Genomic DNA, 24,460 nt, shown 5'->3' with positions numbered 1-24,460 from the left:
ATCTCTGGCATTCCTATACACCAACAATGAAAAATCAGAAAGAGAAATTAAGGAAACACTCCTATCTACCATTGCAACAAAAAGAATAAAATACTTAGGAATAAACCTGACTAAGGAGGTGAAAGACTTGTACTCAGAAAAGTATAAAACACTGATGAAAGAAATTAAAGATGACATAAACAGATGGAGAGCTATACCATGTTCTTGGATTGGAAGACTCAATATTGTGAAAATGACTATACTACCCAAAGCAATCTACAGATTCAATGCAATCCCTATCAAACTACCAATGGCATTCTTCACAGAATTAGAACAAAAAATTTTACAATTCGTATGGAAACACAAAAGCCCCCAAATTGTCAAAGCAATCTCAAGAAAGAAAAACAGAGTTGGAGGAATTAGGGTCTCTTACTGCAAACTACACCACAAAGCTACAATAATCAAGACAGTATGGTACTGGCACAAAAACAGAAATATAGACCAATGGTACAGGATAGATGCTCAGAGATAAACCCACACACATATGGGCACCTGATTCATGACAAAGGAGGCAAGAATATACAATGGAGAAAAGACAGCCTCTTCAGTAAGCAGTGCTGGGAAAACTGGACAGCTACATGTAAAAGAATGAAATTAGAACACTACCTAACACAATACACAAAAATAAACTGCAAATGGCTTAAAGACTTAAATGTAAGACCAGACACTACAAAACTCTTAGAGGAAAACACAGGAAATAATACACTCTTTGACATAAACCACAGCAAGATCTTTTTTGATCCACCTCCTAGAGTAATGGACATAAAAACAAAAATAAAGAAATGGGACTTAATTAAACTTAAAAGCTTTTGCACAGCAAAGGAAACCATAAACAAGACAAAAAGACAACCCTCAGAATGGGACAAAATATTTACAAATGAAGCAACAGACAAAGGATTAATCTCCAAAATATACAAATAGCTCATGGAGCTCAATATCAAAAAAACCAAACAATCCAGTTAAAAAATGGGCGGAAGACCTAAATAGACATTTCACCAAGGAAGACATACAGATGGCCAAGAGGCACATGAAAAGATGCTCAATATCACTAATCATTAGAGAAATGCAAATCAAAACTACAGTGAGGTATCGCCTCACACTGGTCAGAATGGCCATTATCAAAAAATCTACAAACAATAAATGCTGGAGAGGGTGTGGTGAAAAGGGAACCCTCTTGTATTGTTGGTGGGAATGTCAATTGATACAACCACTATGGCGAACAGTATGGAGTTTCCTTAAAATACTAAAAAATAGAACTACCATATGACCCAGCAATCCCACTACTGGGCATATAACCTGAGAAAACCATAATTCAAAAACAGACACATACCACAATGTTCATTGCAGCACTATTTACAATAGCCAGGACATGGAACCAACCTAAATGTCCATCAACAGATGATTGGATAAAGAAGATGTGGCACATATATACAATGGAATATTATTCTGTCATAAAAAGAAATGAAACTGAGTTTTTTGTAGTGAGGTGGATGGACCTAGAGTCTGTCATACAGAGTGAAGTAAGTCAGAAAGAGAAAAACAAATACCGTATGCTAACACATATATATGGAATCTAAAAAAAAAAAATGGTACTGATGAACATAGTTGCAGGGTGGGAATAAAGAGGTAGACATAGAAAATGGACTTGAGGACATGGGGTGGGAGGGCAAAGCTGGGGCAAAGTGAGAGTAGCATCGATATATATACACTACCGAATGTAAAATAGTTGGCTGGTGGGAAGCAGCAGCATAGCACAGGGAGATTGGCTTGGTGCTCTGCGATGACCTAGAGGGGTGGGATAGGGAGGATGGAAGGGAGGCTCAAGAGGGAGGGGATATGGGGACATGTGTATGCCTATGGCTGATTCGCTTTGTTGTGCAACAGAAGCTAACAGTGACGCAATTAGACTCCAATAAAGATCTATTAAAAAAAAAAGAGAGAGAAATATGTCAATTACTTTACCTGCCCCTTGGCTTTCTGCTTGCATTGGTGGCAAGGCCTAAACCTATGGTTTTCAGTGGCTCCTTCAGGGTAATTAGATACCAAAAGACAAATAAAATATACGATGCAGGCTGGGTAGCTTCTCCATCACACATCTCTCCAGGTGGTGCTGGCAGCCTGTGGCTTTATATGTGGGGCAAGTGACCACTCGAGGCCTCTCGTCTGTGGGTCATTGTAGGTCTATTTAAGGTCAGTTATGACAAGCTCTGAACAAAGGATTAATATAAATCTAACAAATCATGTTAGGAAATGTATTTATTGTGTCAGATTTCTTGAGTGGTAGTGTTTTTCTATGCAGGCTGAATGATGGCAGTCAACGTGCATACTTACACATCTTGACAGCTAACAAGATAAGTATGTCAGCATGTGATTTGCCAAATAATGTTCCCATAAATCTCACGTAGAAGTCGCCAATGGTGCACGCTTTGGAAAAGGGATGAATGTTGCCTTCAAGGTAGTGGCTGTCAAACAAATTTGTTTCTTCCTGCTCTGCCTAGGTGCTTGCCTCTCATGACCAGGTCAGCCACACTTGTGCCCGATTGGTGAGCTCAGGATGAAGCATCATGGTATTAGAGGGCTGCTGGCAGAGAGCTGAGGGCTTGTGGGCACAGGGAAAGGAAGCAGCCGATTTTCAGCTTGGGGCGCTTGCTCTGATCTGTGGCATTTCTGCAGCCACAGATGTACAGGAGCTGGGGCACAGAGGGTGCCTGGTACCATCAGACTGCCTGAAGAGAGGCAGATTGGGCCCTGGGGAGGACATCATGGTCTCAGAAGGATGGCTGGGGCCTGGCGACATAGCAGACGGGGGTCCCGATGTGGGGGACTCCCTGAGATCCCTTGCCTTGCCTGCCAGGTATTGATTTATCAGGGACCGCTGTATCAACCTCTCCATTTCCCGGGGGGCTGCACTGGCAAGACGGGGCACCTCTGGGTTAATTTGGTCCTTTTGCCTTGCCTCTGGTTCCTATCGATGGGTGCCCATGGACACAAGATGCCTCCAAGTTCAAGACACAGTGGACCTGAATTTGGAGAACATGCTTTGACAAGGGGGCCCTTCCAGTGCCACGGAAGACTCGTCTACCCTGCCCTGCCGTCTCCTCTCCTCTGATAATTTCCCACCCTCGGGTCTGGTTTCCAGAGTTAGTGTGCAAACTCCTGGATGCGAGGGCCCTGGTTTCCTTTTCATGGTCACCACAATACCCAGTTAGGTTCTTAATACATTCTTGTAGGTTGACCAAGCTCTGAAGAGACTTCTCGTTTTTTTTTTTTAAGATGTTGGGCATAGGAGTTTATTAATTAATTAATTTATTTTTGCTGTGTTGGGTCTTCGTTTCTGTGTGAGGCCTTTCTCTAGTTGTGGCAAGAAGGGGCCACTCTTCATCGCGGTGCGCAGGCCTCTCAGTATCGCGGCCTCTCTTGTTGCGGAGCAAAGGCTCTAGAGCACAGGCTCAGTAGTTGTGACTCACGGGCCTAGTTGCTCCGCGGCATGTGGGATCATCCCAGACCAGGGCTCGAACCCGTGTCCCCTGCATTAGCAGGCAGATACTCAACTACTGCGCCAGGGAAGCCCCGAGACTTCTCATTTTGCCCACCTAGAAGGCAGCCTCGAAGATAAGGCAAGCTTCCATCTGCTCAATGAGAAGGTTTCCCCAAAAGTGTTTTGTTTTTTGCCAACCTGATTATACAAACCCTAGGGTATAAGTTAACTCATTAGGGATACACATATATTTAAAATTACATAGCACATAAAGTATTTTATTTTCATTTCATTAAAATACTTTCTTTTACTATGGATGTCTTTGGCACTAGCGTCTTTCTCTTACCAGAGCACATCCATTTTTTTTTACTTCCCTCTCAGCTGTTGGGCCGCAGCCCTTCTGAATCCATGTAAGATGGACAGGGAACAACCCATTGCTTATCTGATGTTATTTCAAGGGGATCTCTTGTACTGTATCCTGAGGGCCCTTGGGCATGCTTGTTCACAATATCTAACAAAACGGGGAGGCTACCGTCCCAGGAATAATAACTAAAGCTGTGCTATATTCCTCTACCTTCTTTATTTTTAGCCAAATTTATATGGTCATCTCTATAAACATCCCCATAACGAGCATCTCTGTAAACTAGTATCGACAGGAGGTCATGTCAGCCTCATATGCTTTCTCTAAACAGGCCTTTGTTGGTCCAGATAAAGTCTTAGAGAAAAGACTCTTTGCTATGAGAAATGAAACTTTCTAAAGGCTCAGATAAGAACATCTCTCCTCTCCCTTTTTTTTTTTTGAAAGGTAATTTTTGTAGGGAAAAAAAGAGCTCAGCTTCTTTGGGGGCATCTATAGTATCTCAGGTTTAAGAATAAGGGAGCATTATTACTACTCCCTTCTTGTGGTTGAAGGGCCACTTCTTCCAGGAAGCCACTCTGGCCAGCTGGATTGCCTGCTCCTCCTCTATCCCTGTGGCACCCACCCTGGTCCCATCGCAGCATTTGTTGTGCTCGTTTATTGTAGTTGCTCATTTAGTTGGGTCTCTCTTAATAGACTGTAAATTCCAAGAGGGCTTTGTTTTATCCGCAGTGTCCAGCAAAGAAGCTGGCATGGTAGGAATTTAGCAGTCTTTTAGAATCTACAGGTGAAGGCGTGCATAAAAAAATTGGTGATTTTGTGGTGTGATGATTTCCAACCCTCCCTCAGCAGACAGGTAACTAATTCCTCCAGACACATGATCGGGGCTGGGCAAAGGGCTCTAGGGTCCCCTGAGGTCGGGACAAGTAGCCCAGAATTTCAGCTAAGGTGGTGACACCTCCCCCAAAGGTGCGGTCAAGTTTACTTCCGGAGCCGACCTAACCCGACGTGGTCAAGACAGCCGAGCCTTAGCCCACCGGCAAGGGCTCTGAACTTGGTACCGAAGGCCTGGTGGTGAGGAATGAGGACCCACGAGTGCGCTGGGCCCACGGGCCCTGTCACACACTGGTTTCCCTTTTTCCCTTCAGGGCTGAGGGCTGCCACCGATGTCAAAGGGCGGGGCCTGGCTCACTAACCCTTCGCTATCCCCTCTGGGGCCGAGGGGAGGTGGGGACCGCTAGATCTTTCCCCGCACACGAGGGGAGTCGACTGATGGCCCAGAACACAGTGTGGCGCTTCCGAAGTTCACCGCTACTTGCATTTGTGCCGTTTTGTTCCCTTGGTCCCTAATTCCAGGGCCAGATGCAGGTCCCTATACCTTAATAACAGCTTGTTAGTGAGTCCTTACCAGGTGCAGAGCAAGTAAGAACCCGGGCGGGCGGGCTCAGGTGCCCAGGGCTGAACCACTGTGTCTGAGCTTCCTCTCTGCTGAGACGAAGGGCCGGCTTTCAGCTGGGTCATCTGGACAGACCTGGAGCCCGCTAAGTGGTTATAACTCAGAGGCCTGATGCCAGGGGCCTGTGGTCTGCCACCCTGGATCCCTGGATATGGATGGAGTTATTCGCAGAGTTCCAAGAACCATGTAGGTAAAGGGTGGGCGGCTCAGGCACGCCCCTGGCCTGGATTATTTGGCCCCAGCACAGAGATCCTCCTCCCGTAGCCCACCCTGGCCACTCTTCAGAAGCACCACAGTTCATTATTTGTGATTAGTCATGAGGTGAACACTCAACTGTGCCTGGACACATCGTCTGCTGGGAAGCAGGGCTGGCCTGCTAGGCCTCGGAAACGGGTGTGTCAGTGACTCACTCCCAGCTGCAGAGGTGGGAAGGGGGTTGGCAGGCAGAAGGGCTGCATCAGCAAAAGTGGGCAGTGACCATCCACTGGTACTGGCCCTGGCATCAGTTCCCCTGGAAGTGGCTTCCCTTTGTCCTGGAACAACACTGCATGGGTCAGATCAACTGGTAATCACCGCCCTTTACAAAATCAGGGCTGGCCCCTGTAGCGGAAGCTTCATCTCCAGCGGGCCCGGGCCCTGTGGGCTTCACCTGTGCCTTTCCCAGGGCAGAGAAGCGAAAGGGGCTTTTGTTTGAGGAGCTGCTTGGCAGCACCCCTGGTGGTACTCAATTACAGCCCAACTCAGATGAAGGCTTAGGGGCTCGGGTTATGAAATGAATACCCACTGAGCCCCGACACCTGAGCTCTGAGGCCAATCAGATTTCTCAACGTCACTCTTGAAAAGTGAAGTGACACAGCTCCTGTCTTACCTGGATCCTATCACTCCCTGTGCCGTTGCCTTCTTGCCTCCAGTTAGGGCTTTTGGAGACTTCCTCCCCCTTCCCCCACCTCCCATCCTCTTGCATGTTCTCCCTGCAGAGGGGCCACATACCTGGCTGGTCAGAAGCAAGGGCTGTGACTCGGGGTAATGCATGTCACGGGGTGGTGGGTTGTACCCAGGATTTTAGTGGCAGGACATTTCTGTCTTCTATCCCCTGCAAAAGCCCGTTTGTCAACGATGTTTCTGGCACTTGCTAATACAGTTCTGGATCTCGTTCATCTTCTGGGGCTCCACTGAGTTAGATGCGGCCATCCAGGGGTTCGGGCTAGCCCTCCCTCTGTCCTCAGATAGAGTAGAGGAAAGCCGTGCCCTGTGAGGATGTTATCACCTGGTGGCTGTGCTCTCTGCTAACTGCAAACACATTATAAGTTCACTGCAAGGAGGAATCCTGTATCTTGGAAAAGATGTGTTGTTTTGTGAAGTTGTGTTGGAGAATTGCTGGAATCACATACAAAGTGATGGACAAATGTTGTTTGGCAGGATCAGGACAGTTAACAATGGACGAAGAGAAACTAAGCAAGAGGAGGTTAGGAAAGGTGGTTTAAAAGAGAACATTAAAGGATAAGAAAGGTCTTTGGGGAAAATGATGATCTCAAATATCTGTGCAATGCTTCTGCAGAGGTCTTCATTATGACTGTGTTGACTGTGTTGCAAATCAAAGCAGAATGCTTTCATGTCATGTTATACGTGTTATTGTATCGGTCACCTCTGACGGCTAGACTCACGACCTTGCTCTTGGCCTCACCTTGCCCATAGCCAGGGCTTTAGGACACAAGAAGCTTCTCTGTGGACATCCACACTAATGACTCCTACCCTTCACTTCCTTCCTGGGCTTCTTTGATGTGTCAGCACTGGTGCAGCTTCCAACACACACAAGTAGCCCAGGAGTGCTGGGAGCTTCAGTGGCCCCAGGAACAGCCTACAAGCAATGTGGAACCAGGAGCTGGGGGAGAAGTAGTCTCATGGTCAGTGCCCAGGTGGACAAGTCTGCCCTCCTTGGAAGGTCACTGGTGAGATGACGCCCTTGTTTGCCCCCAGGAGTGACCTTGACAGTGCACACACTACGCTGCGTTCCTTCTTCTCTTCTGCTCCGTGTCCCTCAGCCACGATACCGGGATCTCCCTCTGATTCAAGGAGCAGCACACGAGTCCTTGACTCAGTTTGTCAGAACGATTCTACCCAACCTTCCTTTCAGTCTGGCTTCTAAGCATTAGCTCAAAGTTTTAATTGTAACCTATATAGTATTAAATATACAATGAATGAACCTTTTATAATTTTTAGTTTAAGTTTTCAAGATACATCGCTCATCGATCCGTTTCTTGCTATTCATTATAACACTTGCTTATGTTTTAAGTGGATTTACTTTAAGTGGCCTTTTCCCATCAGATCGTGAGAATCTTATATACACCCCCAACCCCCCAAATTCTGTGGTTGATTTTTCCCCACTTATGTTGTATGTCTTTTTCCATTCATCAAATATTCTTCTAAAGTGTACACTTCACCGTATGACTGTACCACCACTTATATACTCAGTCCTTACTGTATTTTGAAGTTATTTCCATTTAAAAAAACACAAAGTTGAAGAGAATAATCTCAATGTATGAAGCTTGGGCAGGTTTTCAACTCTTGTGCCTCAGTTTCCTCATCTGTCATATGGGGACAGGTATTTAGCCCCTGCCTCATAGAGCTGCTGTGAGGATTAAATGTATTATTACTTGTAAAGTGCTCAGAACATGCCTTACCCATACTCAGTGATCCGTAAAGGTTAGCGATGATGGTGATGGTGACGGTGACGACAGACTCTTATTTTAGTGAATGACATTGTCTATCTAGTTAGTCCAATCAATTCCCAAGACTTGTGAATCCTATCAATTTTGTTTACTTTCTCCATCCTGCTGCCACTGCTCTATTCAGGCCACCCTCCCCTCTGCCTGCAGTCCTGTCCCCAAGTGGTCTCCTTGTCTTGAGTTTTGCCGCTTCCAATCCATCTGTCTCCTGTGTTTCTCAGTGCTCTCTTCAAGAACAAAACTCTGAACCAATTTACTTCCTACTGGCATTGTATGAGAGTACCTATTTCCAAAATTCACTAATATTGTCTATTATTATTTAAAAAACAGTTTTGAAAAATGGAATCATTTTATATTTCATTTACTTGTAAAAGTTGAACTTTAAAAAACAAATGCTTGCCACCATTATTACTCCCTTTGTATAGTGCCTGTTCATATCCTTTGCTCTAAAAGGGCTTTAATACTATGTCACGGTAAACGCTATCTGTGGGGTAGAGCTTAATTTTGCAGCCGGACAGCATTTGCCCCGGCTAGCCTTGGCTCTGGGCCTGGAGCCATAGAGAAAAGCCCCTCTTACGGTTGCTTAGGATGGTCCAGTGTCCTGCGCGCATCTGTTTTGATTTGGCGGAGCCCGTGAGGACTTGCGCATAGGACACCTTGCAGCACATAGCCATCCTTTAGTTGGCCCGTTTCTCATCCCTGGATCCCTTTCCGCATCCACCTCCTTCCGGATGGCCATTTTTAGCCCGGATCACCACACCATTTTGAAGCCTACTGCTTCAGGGGGCTAAATTTAATTTCTCTGGGAAAGGGGCCAACCACAACAGTTTATTTCCATTTGGCCTTGTCTTGAGGCAAGACTGACTACGAGAGAAGTGTGGAGCCAGCGTGAAGACCCAGCATGGCCCCGCCGAGTGCCAACCACCACTGCACAGACACCTGCTGGTGACAAAGGGGAACCAGAGGACAGGTGCCCCGCTCCTACTCTCCAGCCCCCGGAGGGAAGAGGCAGCTTAGTCATGACCTGCGGCCAGGTTCTTCTGGTCTGAAATGACAGGGGAGTTTGCGTGTGTGCCTCAAACCTTGCTGGAAGGTTCTGCTTGAACTCAGTTTCTCCTGCTGGTATCTCCTGCCAGGATAACACAGGAATTATACTCCATTCACCAGCCGCGTTGAACAACTCCAGATCCCTGAGTGCCCCATGCTGTTTTACAGATCCATCCTTTTGCATGTGCTATTTTCTCTGCTTGGGTTACAACTGGAGAGCTTGTGCTTTTCTTTCCAAATCCAGACTCAGTGCTCCTTGAGCCACGAAAATACAAGTCATGATTGCTCCCATGTCTGAGTAAGGTGCCCAGTTCATACTTTGGTTGTTTCAGCACTACATTTTCTATGCTTGTGTCTCCTCTATGGGAGTGTGAAAAACCTTGAGGGCAGAGATGTCTTCATTCATTCAGCCATTCAACAAACATTTGTGGGCACCCACCTTGTGCGGCGTGTACTCTTACTTACCTTTGCATACGTTCTGCTGAGGCTGCTGCTGGAACATAACAAGTGCTCAAGGGTGGATGGTGGCTGGGATTGAGTTATGGAGAATGGCTACCCAGCCCATTCCCGGCAGTGGAGGGTTGCCCTCAGGTGCAACGCATTTAGTTAGCCTGGGTGGCCCTCACTCCTCACAGGTGAGGGTCCTTAATGTGGTTCCACCATGTGGGAGAGATGTGCCGTTGTCTCCCCACCTTAGAAAAATTCACCACTTCCTGGCCACCCAGCCTCACTCCGTGTCTAGAGTTGCCAGGTCCCATCAGGAGAATCACCTGAATCCTCACCTGCTCTTCCTCCCCAGTTGACTTGCTTTCCCAGTGGAAATTACACATCATGTTGCACCCAGAAGGGCCAGAGTGTGCCCAGTTCACGGCACGCCTCGGTCCCAAGTCCTGGGAGCTATTCCAGGGAAGCACGATACCAACGTGTAGCAGATAATAGGAAGTGGATGTTGGCAGTAGCCACCATTTTTCATTGAAGAGGGAGGATTGTAAAAACAAGGGTCACAAAGATGGGTTTTAGTGACTTGAGTCTTGATGGTGTTTGGAAAGGCCTGTAACTGGGGATGGAGTTGAGGGGAATGGAATGAATGTGAGTGTGGAACAGAGAAATGAGAGACACCCCCCCCCCCCCCCGTCTATGTACCATTTACAGGAGTGTGAGCCGTGCTTGTCTTTTGGAGGCGTCTGCCACTTGCAGACTCTTGTTTTCATTCTTGGTTTTCCATACTCTGGACCCGCTGCCCATCCCTCCCTCTCCTGAGTCCCTCTGTCAGCCTGGTCTAGTTTCCCTGGCAGCTCCAAACAAGCGTCCATGGAGGAAACTGTTTGTCCTCGAACTGATCTGTGATTGAATTCTACACTGGTCATTAAGCATAGATCAGCATTCTATAACCATTAATTTTAGTCAATTATTTCTTTTTTCCATCTTTTTGTGTCTTTTTTGGTATTTGTGTTTGACATATTTTATGCTACTTCTTTAAAAAGAATAGATTAAGCTCTTCCCTAATATGTGGTTCTATACTTCATTTTCCCCCCAAAGTAATATTTATTATGTAAATTCCACAGTAACTGTTTCATTTCTTTACTCTTATTTTAATGACTGATTTTGGAGTTAGTATGTTTTGAAATGCGATCTCAAAAACAGATCACAATTTTTTTCCAGTTTTATTAAAAATAAAGTTTTATAACATTAAAATATGCTTTTCATTTTTTACATTTAATTTTAAAATATGTTTTTGGAGCATCTGTACTAAAAGATGACTTTCAGTATTTTTAAACAGAATTATTTTTACGATGTCCTAAGGACCTCAAATCTTGCTTTAAGTTGCTTTCCAAAAATCAATAATTTTCTTTATAAAAGTGTCTCATTTCAGGTTCTTTGTGGGAATGTTGGGGTGATCCCTCTGTCCTCTGCTCTGGATCTACCATCTCCTGCAACAGGCTGGCTTCCCAATATCTCAGGGGAGCAGCCAGGGGTCTGCTTCAAGTGGACATCCGGGTCACCTCTGCTTCCCCGACAGTGTGATTGGTCCTTTGATATGTCCTCTCATCCAATCACAAATCCCTACATGGTAATCAAATCTTAGTGATGCTTTTCACTGTTGGGGGAAAAGTCACATCACAGCCTAATTTAGAGGATCACCGAGCCACTCGCTTTCAGCTTAAGTTCCTAAATCCCAGGTGTGTGAGAAGTTAGTCCCTGGACATTTCGGGAGATATAGTGCACACTGGTAGATGTGAAATAAAGGTCCATTCAGGCAATTTGCCCTTTCAAGTGTGATTACCCAACTGTACTGAAGATCGCACAGCAGGGGCAGTGCATCCCACTCTGTACCCCTGGTAAAGTGGAAAACAGACAAGAGCTCAGACTTTGTCTTAAAATATTAAGCTTTTACTTTCCATTTCTTAGAATGAAATTCATATGTGAATTCCATATGTGAATGGGTAGAACCAAGTGTTCTTGAAGTCAGAAAAACCCAATTTAAATCCTTAACTCCACACTTCTTAGCTGGGTGACCTCAGGCATAGTGTTTCACCTCCCTCAGCCTCAGATTATTCACCCATAAAATGAGATGATGACACTGACTCCCTAGGGCTGTTGAGGAGATTCAAGGAGACAAAAGTATGTACGCAGCACCAGATGGACAGTACCCAACAGATAGCAGAAGGTAAAGAAGTGAAAACGGGCCAGGCTTTTGAAAGACCTGGAGTGTCGAAGACAGAGTTTCCAGTTTAATTTAGGCTTGGAGACTCCTGCTCTTACTTGGTGCCTCTTAAGTTGATTGTGAGGGCAACCACAGCATTGTGGTCCATGTGCAGGGGCACATCAGGTCAAGGGTCACAGATGCCATGTGCCAGCACCTCACTTTACTGTCACCCCAGCTTTTCTGTGGAAGGTTGCTGCTTTATAACAAACTCCCATTACCTGAGGCAACTTGGAGGCATTCTTTAGAGTTAACGTAGCTTAAATAATTCAGGATCAGAGATTAGGTGTTAGAAACCTTTTTCTGTGAAGGGGCAGATAGAAAATATTTTAGGATGTGTGGCCCATGCGGTCTCTGCTACAGTGACTACATCTTTGTAGCATGAAAGCAATCACGTACTACGCGTGAATGAATGGGTGTGGCTGAGTTCTAATAAAACTTTATTTGTAGACACTGAAATTTGAATTGCATACAATTTGCATGGATCATAAAATATTCTCCCTTTTATTTTTTAAAATGACGTCTTAAAATATAAAAAACGAGCCATACAAAAAGAGGTAGTGAGCTATTTGGCTCACAGTTTGTTTTGCTGACCCCTTGTCTAGAATGATGTCTTGTTAAAGATAAAACGAGGGAGTCTGCTGGCTTTAGCTTTCTTCCTATTAAACGTGTGTGTTTTTTGAAGGTGGACTCTGGGCCTGCACTGGGTTAGCTTCACATTATCAGGATTTCAAGGAGAAATCAACAAATCCACCATTATAATGAAAGGTTCCAACACTCTCCTTCCCATAAGTGACCAATCAATAAGATGTGCATTATCTTTTTTCATCTTTACTCAACACTGCAAGGTAGATTTTATCACCGCAATTTTGCCACTGGGGAAACAGAGGTTCAGAGTGGCTGCTTAACTTGTCCAGGGTCACACGTGAGGAAGGGGTGGAACCGAGATTTAGCTCAGGGTCATGTGCTGTCAAAGCCCAGGCGCTTTGCACTGGCTTTCGTAGCCTCCCTTCACCACCAACCTCGTGATCATGTACGAACTCATGGGGGAGCAGAGAGCTGCAACGGCAGGGCTGTGTTGACCCATGACCTCCCTTTTAAAAACCCAAGTCAAGGGTTTTTCCAGAGACTTGGGTTCTGTTGGGGTAACACTGAGGAAGTTTGATCAAATGACCAGCAACTGAAATAGCTATTCATATTTGGTTTTGGGTTTTAATCACATGAGCAGGCATGACTATTAGCCAGGAGTCAACGGCCACACACAGCGAGAGACACCCAGTAGTGGAGCAAAAATTACGGAGGCAAAAGATCCCTGTGGGGCAAAGCTGACGCCGGGGTCTGGTCATGGATGGAGCAGGTCAAGGAGGCTGAGCTGGCCTGGACATAGTTCAAGGCTGTCTGTATCAGAGGATGCCAATTAAACTGAAGGAATTCAGAGACCAGAAAGATAACTATTAACAGCTCTGGAAGGGGTTGAGTCGGGAAGACCAGCTTCTGATCTGACAGAGTTGCAGTGGGGAGAGGTGATGGGAAGGTTCCTGAGAAGAGCCTTATTTGGCTTGAGAGTAGAGGAAGGGGGTCAGACGACCAACTTGAATTGTTCTAGAGGCCGTTATCAGGTCTCTTCTGAGGAAACACACACACACACACACACACACACACACACAGGAAAAAATGGGTAAAAACTGAGAAAAAAGGAAAATAGCAAGAAAAGCTTGAGGTTTACCATTAACTGGCCTTGGAATAACTTCTGAAAGGAAGAACGTGTGTTTGTTGTGGGAGAAGCTAAACCAGGGTGTAACACGAGATAATAAGCAAACAGGAGGGGACAGTTTTGTCTGACCAAGAACAGTAAGGAAGTGTGGAGATGCCACATCCGTTTTCTCACACTATGACCAAAGGGACCAGATTTCAGGGCGTGAACCTGCCGCAGTGGAGTGGAAAGGGTGTGTGGGAAACACAGGCGGACCCAAAATGATGACAAGAGGACGTCCTAGCTTGGGCTGCTCCCCAAGGCAGACTCTGAGACAAGTATTTGAGTGCAAATAGCTTTGGCAGAGGTGATTGTGGGAAGCAGTGAGGGGTTGGGGAAGACAGACAGGCGGGAAGGCAAGCCAAATAAATGTACATCCTCTAGCAAGTCCACCACGGTGGTCCATCCTCCACCGGGGACAAACAGAGCTTAATCCCACCAGAAACACTGGGGACCAGTGTGGAACGTGGGCTTTGGAATTATCCCACCCGAGGAGAGAGGGAGCCGGGTGTTTGTCCATCGCCGGTCAGCGGCTGGTCAAGGGCCTTTTCCCACATGGTGTGTGACCCTTGACCCCTGGTGGGCTGCAGTGGGCACAGCAGGCACAGGGGGCTTTTGCAGTCAGAGGGGGCCTTTGTGTGAGCATCACAGTTGCTCGCTGGTGGCAGGAGTTATGGCAGGGGTGAATGCTGAGGGGATACGGCCAGGGCACTGACAGCATCTCAGCTGGGCACCTTCCAAAGATGCATCTTGGAAGTGAAGGTCTGAGGGTTATGGCTTTCCATGTACACATGTCCCTGGTTAAACAAGCAGGGGGTGGGTGGGAGCGAGGAGAAAGAGAGACGAATGCTGTAGAGCGAGAGGATGACTACAGAGAAAAAAGCAAATTCAAGTAAGACCAGAGGTGTCAGACTGAGGACCAGAGCTGAAGAACTGAGTGCTAGAATTTTCTTGCCAGTTGCCCATCCCCGTGACAAAGGAAAACTGGAGATTGTCCATTGAGCCTGAAAATTCGAGTCTTCCCTGTTGTCATGCTGAGTATTGTGCTGGATACGAAGATAGATGCTTCTCTTCTCAAGAGTGAAGCTGGACATGGGAGAAAAAGTTTGCCATGGCAAAAAAATTAAGCTGCTTTTGTTGGCATGAAAAACTCCACAGATTAGGGAAAACAGAACCTCTGAGCCCTCCTTTTAAGTGGTCTAGCAGTGAGAGCGTTTTCCCCAAATGAATTCCTGGGCCAGTATAAACCTCTGCTGCGGCCAACGCTGCCGTTCCTCTCTCCACCCATTTCCCCAGAAGCGTGAGCCCAGCCAAGTCCTCTTTCAATACCAGCTAAGCTCTTGGAAGGCATCTGAGAGTCAGTCTTGTGCAGTGAGAGGGTGTCTCCACTCAACAAACATGCCCCATTCATCCTTCGGGTCTGGGAGTGGCTCTCTCAGGTGCCCAGGGGACAACATCTCTTTCTAGCAGTGGGGCTGTGGCTTTTGCTGATTTTTGCTCTTACCCAGGGGATGTTGTGAACTCCTCTGAGCTCAGGGCATCAGCCTCCCCCGGGAAGCCAGAGGTATCAGGTCCTGATTCCTGGAAACTGTAAATATTACTCTATTTGGAAAAAGTGTGTATGTAGATGTAAGTTAAGGATCTGGAGATGAGGCGATGATCGTGGATTATCCAGGCCCTAAACGCCATCACAAGTGTCCTTGCAAGAGAAAGGCAGAGGGAGATCTCACACTCATGGAGAAGAAGGCCATGTGCCAATGGTGGCAGAGGCTGGAGTGATGCAATCTCTGGCCAAGGAACACTGACAACCACCAGAAGTTGGAAGAGGCACAGAATGGATTCTCCCCTGGACCTCTGGAGAGAGGGTGGTCCTGATGACAGCTTGATTCAGGACTTCTGGTCTCCAGAGCTGTGAGAATAAATTTCTGTGTTTTAAACCAAGCTGTGGTTATTTGTTACAGCTGCCACAGGAAAGTAATACATGAAAGTGTAAACTTGCTTCCCACTGGTGGCACCTATATGCATTAATAGATGATATTTGTTTTTCTCTTTCTGACTTACTTCACTCTGTATGACAGACTCTAGGTCCATCCACCTCACTACAAAAAACTCAATTTCGTTTCTTTTTATGGCTGAGTAATATGCCATTGCATATATGTGCCACATCTTCTTTATCCATTCATCTGTCGATGGACACTTAGGTTGCTTCCATGTCCTGGCTATTGTAAATAGAGCTGCAATGAACATTGTGGTACATGACGCTTTCTGAATTATGGTTTTCTCAGGGTATATGCCCAGTAGTGGGATTGCTGGGTCATATGATAGTTCTGTTTTTAGTTTTTTAAGGAACCTCCATACTGTTATCCATAGCGACTGTATAAATTTACATTCCCACCAACAGTGCAGGAGAGTTCCATTTTCTCCACACCCTCTCCAGCATTAACTGTAGGATTTTTGATGATGGCTATTCTGACTGGTGTGAGGTGATACATCATTGTGGTTTTGATTTGCATTTCTCTAATGATTAGTGATGTTGAGCATCCTTTCATGTCTTTGTTGGCCATCTGTATATCTTCTTTGGAGAAATGTCTATTTAGGTCTTCTGCCCATTTTGGGATTGGGTTGTTTGTTTTTTTGATATTGAGCTGCATGAGCTGCTTGTATACTTTGGAGATTAACCCTTTGTCTGTTGTTTCATTTGCAAATATTTTCTCCCGTTCTGAGGGCTGTCTTTTCATCTTGTTTATGGTTTCCTTTGCTGTGTAAAAGCTTTTAAGTTTCATTAGGTCCCATTTGTTTATTTTTGTTTTTATTTCCATTTCTCTAGGAGGTTGTACCACATCTTCTTCATCCATTCATCTGTCGTTGGACATTTAGGTTGCTTCCACGTCCTGGCTATTGTAAATAGTGCTGCAATGAACACTGGGGTGCATGTGTCTTTTTGAATCATGGTTTTCTCTGGGTATATGCCCAGGAGTGGGATTGAGGGTTCTTGCTCTTGAAGGGCAAGGGCTTGACCCCAGCCGACCTTGAAGGCAGGGCCGTCTCTTGGACATCTTTGTGCCCCGAGTCAGTCAGTGTCCAATCGGCAAAGCTGAAACCTACCAGAGATTTGAAACAGAATCTGAAATCAGTCAGGGAATTTATTGAAAAAATCCTGGATAGCACAAGGAAAGGGTAAGGGAAACCAAATATTAGTAGCTACAGGAAGCTGCTAGGGGGCAAAGGGCAGAGAGTGGAGCGGCTGTAGCCTTCACTGCAGTCTTCACTGCCTTGATCCCCCGTATGACCAGAGCCACTGCTCCTGCTGCTTCAGGAAGTTAGAAAGCATGACTTATCCTGGATTGGGGTGCTTTCTCAGGGAGATGCCTGAGAATGACGCAGAGGAGGAGTGAAGCTGAGGATGTAGCTATGGTGACAAGGCTCTGTGCATATGTGTACGTTTGTGGGAGCAGGTGCTCTTCACTGCTTAGTGCCCAGGTTAGGTAATTAACCAGGCTCCCGTAGCCCACTGTCATCCTCATAGCACTTGATCCATGACAGTTACTCCAGCTATGATTTTAATTATGCATTTTACTAGCTTCCCATCTAGACTGTTGGCTCCATGAAGTAAGACCTCACCCTCTTGCTTTCTCTCATGTCCCCTTGTGCCCAGCCCTCAGTGGCTACTCAGTGCGCGGGTGTTGACTGACCACCAACCAGGATCTCTAGAGATACCTTTTCTTTTCTCATCAAAAACACACACAGCACATCAAAGGGTCTCATGGGACTGCCGGGTTTTTGAGAAGAAAGCTGGATTTGCAGGCTGTGTTTTTCCTCAGCTGTGGCTGTATCATTCAACTTTTCACAGAGGAAAGGCAGCAAGGATGGGTAGGCCAAAGGCAGTCAGAAATAGAAGGTGGGAGGACACACACTCCTTCCTGGAGGCATCTCTGAGTAGAGATTGGGTGGTCACCGAAGCAGGCAGAGCTGGGATGCCATAGCAGCAAGGCGCCAGCCCGGACTCTCCCATCATCCATCTCTCCCTCTGACCATTATTTCCAGCCTGCTGCCCTGATCCCACGGGCTTGTCTTCACTCCCAAAGGAAAAAGACGTGAAATAGATTGATGTGAGAATCTGTGTGTTTTGTCCCTGAGCCCAGTGGGAGTCGGCATTCTGAGAGCAGTTCTCATTCTCCCAGAGAGAATCTGACGGTCTGGGTGTGGACTCTCCCTGAGAAGCTACTCTTTCCCTCTCGTGGCTGAAAGTGAACGGACTGAATCCTATGCTCGGTGGTGTTAATTAAGCTCTAATACTGAGAGTTTATGAATGTGACTGTCAGGTCTGCTGGACAATCACAGCTTGGGCTCTCCCGGATGCATTTTAATCTTGCCCCTGAAAATGTGCTGAGCAGACTTGCACTTGTTCAAGAGGCTGCCGCCTATCCACCGTTTGACCACAATATAACCTTTATACGTCTATAAGATACATACTTTTTTTTTTTTTTAACCCAGATAACTCCTGTATGGGAGGGATATAAAATGCATTTTATCTTGCATGTCCACTTTGATCATTTGTTGGTTGCCTGGGGCACTGTGTTGAGAAGGATTCTGAAGCACTGTGATCAGTAAATGATGGGCACCAGAGGACTTATAAGACTCTTTTATAAGAAATATGCTAAAAACCAAAGACTCAATAAGGTGCATTTCTAACCTTCCCTGGGAGAAATTCCGCTGCTCCTCTAGAATGCAGAAGGGACTATGGTTGTTGCTCTTCTTTCTTTCTGTTAATAGCAAAATTTCCCTTCCTGTCACACTTGCCTGTCAGCAGACGTGACATATTTCATGGTATCATTGAATGTTAATGCTGGGTGATTCTTCAGAGAGCATTTAGTCTAAGCAACTTGTTTTACAGAAGGTGAAAAGGAGGCCGTAGGAGTCAGGTTTTCAAAAGGTCAAACAGCTGGTTAATACAGGTCCTCTGTCTCCCCTTGTCTTCTTTTGGACCCTCTGCTTGCAAGGCAGGAAATCTGTCTTTACCTTGGCTGTCTGCTCGAAAAAATGTGGGCTTATGCAGGACGGGGACCTTGGGATGTCACAGCAGCACCTTCCAGCCCCAGAGCCTGGCTCTCTCACTTGATAGTTGAGTAACCATGAGTAAGTGGCTTAATCTTGCTAAGCCGCAGTTTCCTCACAAGTTAACTGAGGATGAAGATTGTGAGGTTTTAATGAGATAACTAATATAAAGTGTGCAGCACTGGACCTGGCTCCACAAACACAGACTACTGTTAACATCTGTAGGACAATCTAGCTGGGCTCAATGTTTCCTTATCCTGAGAGCCTACAATTTGGAACATCAGCTGATAATACACAGGGCTGCCGCTGAGATACCTGTGAGGAGTTCCAAGTTTCCATCAAATGAGATGATACGTGGAGAGTGAGTTCTTTGCTAACTAAAAAGCATTTTTCATTGTTTATTTCAGATAACATATTTATCATCATCATTTTTCTTACTACTACTAATCATTTCAAGGTATATTCTGTGAGTATTGCTCTGATTCCATGACAAGTTTCAAACCCATGAAGGACTCTCTGGAATTCTTAACCTCCTTAAGGACAACCTCTTTTTGCCAACATTTATATCCTGACTTGTGTCTTTAAATTGATTCTTCTCAACAAGGTGATGTTTTAGGCAGATCTTTATATCCTGCTACAGTTTTAATTAGTATCACAATTATATTTGCTTTTTTATTGGTAGCTTATTCCTGGTTTGTATCCACAGTCATGTCCTAAAGGACACAGTTTTTAAAAGCCTAATAAATAAATGCTAAGTGTGTGTGTGTCTAGGCTTAAGTCGGCATAGCTTCTGAATAGTGAGCATAGGTATTTGTGAAGGAGAGTGGTGTCTTAAGGCAGAATCATCTCTTATGCCTTGGGATGTTGTCTGGGCACAAGTCCCAAAATATGCCATTCTCAAGTGAAACACACTGAGAGCGCAATTGGGACAGGCTGGGACCTGGGACCTGGGACCTGGGACCCTTTGCTGCAATGCTTGCACCTGCCCAAAAGTCTCCTCGAGTAACAAAATATGAAGGACGTATATAAGGGACTAAAAATAACTTCGGGTCTGTACAGTTGGGGCAAATTATGGACAAACAGATACAAAAAGACCAAAAAGCCCAACTGCCACTTCTGAAGAGCCGGGAGCAAAATCAGGGTGTCGGGAGCAAAAGCAGGATACTGCCCATGTCCCCTGCACACGTCACCACCAAAGGGGTGAGCAAACTACTCCAGCCCGAGCCCTGGACACACCCCTACCCTCACCCCATATAAGGAGCCAGCTTGCCCCCATTCGGGGAACAAGCAAGCCAGGGAACATGTTGTTTCTTCTTGTTCCCCACTGCTGCAGCAGGGGCCGCAATAAAGCCTTGCCTAAATTTCTTGTCTGGCCTCTGATCAATTTCTATTGATGAAGGATGCCAAGAACCCTGGTCAGTAACACAATCATCGTGATCTTGTAGTCTTGACCCACGCGGCGTGTACCAGGAAATCGACCGGGAAGACTCTGTAGACGTGAACTCAATTGATGTCCCATCATAAGGTATCTTGAAGCCCCAGTGAGTACCCCGCGTCTGCACTTCATCCTGCTGGAGATGTGCTCAGTGAACAAAGTCCAGTAGTGGGGTTTGGCAACATTCTGACAGGCCGGGGAACCTGAAGTGTCCTTTATGGCTGGGGTTCTTGGATCCACTAGGGAAAACTCACTGAACTTTAGGTGTATTGTTTTTTTCATGAGAAGGAAGCATAAAGACGATGAGGAAAAAGAAGGCTTTGTGATCGGAGACCCTGGGTTAGAGTCCTGGTTGGCCCCTGCCTTGTTATTAGCCATTTGATGCCAGGGCTGGTGCCTCCGTCTCCTCCAGGGTCAGTTTCCCCATCTATGAACTGGAGGAGGATTGTACTTCCACAATCTTCCAGACTTATGGGTTGTTGAGATAATAGCCACAGAAGGATTTGTAAGTTCTTAAGTCATTTTCAAAAATATCTCACGATGGGCTTCCCTGGTGGCGCAGTGGTTGAGAGTCCGCTGCAGGGGATGCAGGGGACGCGGTGGGACGCGTCCGATGCAGGGGACGCGGGTTCGTGCCCCGGTCCGGGAAGATCCCACGTGCCGCGGAGCGGCTGGGCCCGTGAGCCATGGCCGCTGAGCCTGCGCGTCCGGAGCCTGTGCTCCGCAGCAGGAGAGGCCACAACAGTGAGAGGCCCGCGTACCGCAAAAAAAAAAAAAAAAATCTCATGATAATCATAACAATTTTAGTGATGCAAAGATAGTCCCACCCGGAATTCAAGTCCCAAGAGCAGAAAGGAGGAGCAGGAGAGATATAGAAAGAATAAAAGACACAATCTCTGCTCTTAAAAGCTGCAGTCTAGACCGAGCATGTGATCCTGCTGGTGAAACACCAGTGAAGCCTGGACCTCAGGGCTAGTGTCAGGCAGGTCTCTTTCAGCCATGAGTGATAGAGCCCACGCCAGCATGGCCTCAGCAGAGAGCAACTTACTGTCTCTCATCGCGGACAAGATGACAGCTGGATCCAGAGGCTCAGTGGCATCGGGTCCTGGTCTCCCTCCTTCAATCTCTTGGCTACACCTTCCTCTTTGTTAACTTTAGTCTTGGGCGAAACCACAGTTCTTGTGTTGGTCCCAGCAGTAAAAGAACTTCTCATTCCCAAGTCCTAGAACTTGAATCCAGTCTTGAACGGAATGGCTTGGGTCATGTTGGTCATGTTTCCTGAACCAACCACCATTGCCAAGGGCCTGCAATAAGCTGTTTCATTCATTTATTCAACACATACTTATTAAGCATCTACTTTGTTCCTAAAGCTTTTCTGGGAGCTGAAGATAGAGCGGTGAACAAAACAGACAAACAAGTAAGTGTACAAACAAACAGATAACTTCAGACACAGACTCAAATTTAGAGGTTCTGGGTGAGGGCTAAGGCTGCATTTTAACAAGCTCCCCAGTGAGTCGATGCCAATGGCGTGGTCCCCACTTTATTAGATCGCATGAACACAGTATAAACAATGTGCCCCAAAGAACTAGTGAGCAGTGTCCAGCCGCAAGCCCCCTTTTCTTAGGCTGGGGAAATTCGTGTAGACATGAACAGAGTAGACAGCAACACATCAGTGACCATAACTTCAGGATGGACAGGAAACAGTCTGCTTGCTCAAAGGGCAGCAGCTGGAACTATAATTGTTCAAGGCATCATTTCTCACCCTGGAAGGCCCCAGCATCACCCAGGCCAAAACTCAGATATTTCCTGCAGATATAAAAACGAGGATTTTTTTTCTTCCTCCCTTTCCAGCTTAAATATTTGTAAAGATGCAGTCTGTGTGGGAATGCATCATTTTGTGCTCCAGATGCGGGGTTACACGTTTAGGGTCCAATATTATGTATTATGGTTGATCATTATTTCACTAGCTGTCACTCTTTCTTCCCTTCAGAACAGGCTCTAATATCTCATCTCTTTCCCATCCCCTGAAAGGCAGATCCTTGCCAAAGATGTGTCTATATGTGGAGACCAGAGGCTGGTTTCTGGAAGTGAAGAGCGAGTGATGCTTTGAAATCTGGTTTCACAAGCTTCCCAGTTTTACCAGAGGTAAGAAACCAAAGCTGAGTCAGAGCAAAGCCAGATATCGCTTCTGGAACCTTCTCAGGTAAAGCTGTCCTGAGGCTATTTCTGTGAGTTTCTCCTTCTTCTTTCCCAGCTTCTCCTGTTTGCTTCCCTGGGGAAAATATACAGTGTGACCTCCTTTTCTTCTGAATTTTCTGTCTTGATATCTAGCCTTTGGTCACTATCTTTCCTTCTCTGAAGGTCAGAAATAGGGGCCTTGCCATGCCAGGTATGTAGACATGTCCATGGATGTTTATTAAGCGAATGAACTATTGCTGCAGTTGAATGTGGGGAGTGGAAGGTAATTATGATGGGAGGCGCCCAAGGAAGGCAGGGTGCAGACCTCAGCTGAGGAAATAGGCGAGAAGGCAAATCCTTAGTGGTTGCATTAAGCATTCTACCTCGGGAAGCAACTGATGTGATGCCACTTCTGGATAATAAAGCAAGGAGATGGTTAGAACCACTCTTTAGAACCTCCTTCTGGATCATTCACAGATCCGTCACTTAAACGGAAATGTAGATTAAAGGTGGAGACCCAGAATTAGAAGAGGACAAAGTGGAAATGTCCCAGCGCTCATCCTGTGGGGCTCAGGCACCAGAGAGGAAAGTGAGTCCAACAAACGGGGTGACCTGACCAAGGTCAGCCAGGACCTTTCAATGACAAAGAATTGCAGGGCATAGGCTGAAGCCAGGGCGGCCAAGGGCAGCTTAGATTCACCTGGGTGCACAATTCCTAAAGTCTATCGAGTTACATAATAAAGAAAAAAAATGATATCATTTAGTCATTTATGGATAAAAGAATGATATGAGTGAAATGTTGACTTTACTCAGAACTTCTCCGTCTGCGGCAAGATGCTTGGTGGAAGGTGGACGGCTCCATCTGTAGAGGAGAATAGTGGTCAGTGAGATGGTACCTCCTGACTGCCCTCTGTAACTGACCAGCCTCCTGAAGGGTGACCCCTGGTTCTTTTGGACCTGGCAATTTCCTCCCTTTTTAAAGAGCTTCTTGAGTAGAATTTGAATCCTAATTTTAAAAAGCAATGATAAAACAAAAAGATGAAGAATTAATTCAAATCACACGTCACTTCCCGCCTCCAGCCCTCCAATCCAAAGGTCTTAGCAAGGCCTTAGCCCCTAATCAGTCTGCCGTGCCACCCGACTTCTCACCTCTCGGAGCTACCGGCTCCATCCTGTCTAAGACTAAGTTATGCATTGAAATCATCAAGTCTGGGAAAGTGGGTTCTCTGTTGCAGCGTGTGAGAAATTGTCTCCTTTTAAAAAATTTATTTTAAACAGTCAGGTGAGTTGTCAGTATTCATGCCTGGACTATGAGATATGAATTCAAACGAAATTGTAGTGGGGGGCGTGCGCTTGGGGAGGAGAACAGAAATACAGTCCAGCATTCACTTAAAAATATGAGTTCGACCTTAGGTATGAAGGTGAATGGGGGTAGACTTTCCTGAAACCAAGTTCAGATGTGACCTTTCCTAAAGAGGCCCAATTAAGATCATAAATCAAATCACCTCCCAGATTTGCATGTGTAAAGGAGCAGTTATGGTTGTAGCAGCCTGTTTGCATGGTGAATTATGTATAAGGAGCTGTGCCTTCCTTCTGTCATCAAGACGCTATTTCAGCCATTTCCGTATTGATTTTGTAGACTGGAAAGCCCTTGTTGCCATTAATTACATCTGTTCAAAACAGGAACGAGTGGCGATAGATTGGTAATAAAATAAGACAAGGCAGAAAATCTTGCAGAAGACCTCCACCAGTGCTGGGAAAGGGCAGGCTTGGAATTATCTGTGCAAGGAATCCAGGCTGCCAGAGGTCAGGAGGACAAAACTGTCTCTCAGGGCAGAAGACACTTTTCAGATAACTTGTCCCTGTGTCCTCTCCTCTCATTCCCCCAGGGGCAAGCTTGTCGGAGTCATTCCACAGCATCGGGCAGCATCCTTTCTCTCCACCTGTGTGATACATCACTAGACACCCTCCCCGCGCCGTCAGCAGCATGTTCTCTTGGCTCAGTTTGGCTGACAACACTCAGGTAGGTCCATCCCAGCCCAGATAAGTACTTTGGTTCTCAAGTTGTCCACGCATTAAAATCGCCGCCCAGGGAAATTAAAAAAAAACAACAAAACACTGTAGATTTTCATTATTCTTATGGTTGTTTGATGTTTGTATTTGGTTTGTATTAGAAATCTATGACTATTCCCACTGCCACCCTTAAGTAAAATAAATCACCCTTAAATAAA

At 46.0% G+C, this 24,460-nt stretch overlaps 1 long non-coding RNA gene across 1 annotated transcript in view; it reads left to right on the top strand.

Annotated features, from left to right (window-relative positions):
* The window catches only part of LOC117203497 (uncharacterized), a 255,765-nt gene extending 231,512 nt beyond the window's left edge, over window positions 1-24,253 (top strand). Inside the window, exons 5-6 of the long non-coding RNA XR_007472500.1 lie at window positions 22,083-22,196; window positions 24,119-24,253. This is a non-coding gene — a long non-coding RNA (uncharacterized LOC117203497). The remainder of the gene's footprint in view (window positions 1-22,082; window positions 22,197-24,118) is intronic.
* The last annotated feature ends 207 nt before the right edge of the window (window positions 24,254-24,460 follow it).

Source organism: Orcinus orca, chromosome 17, assembly GCF_937001465.1.
Source record: "Orcinus orca chromosome 17, mOrcOrc1.1, whole genome shotgun sequence".
In the NCBI taxonomy this organism is placed as follows: Eukaryota; Metazoa; Chordata; class Mammalia; order Artiodactyla; family Delphinidae; genus Orcinus; species Orcinus orca.
Note: the sequence above shows the minus strand (reverse complement) of the source record. Positions and strands in the feature narration are given on the sequence as shown.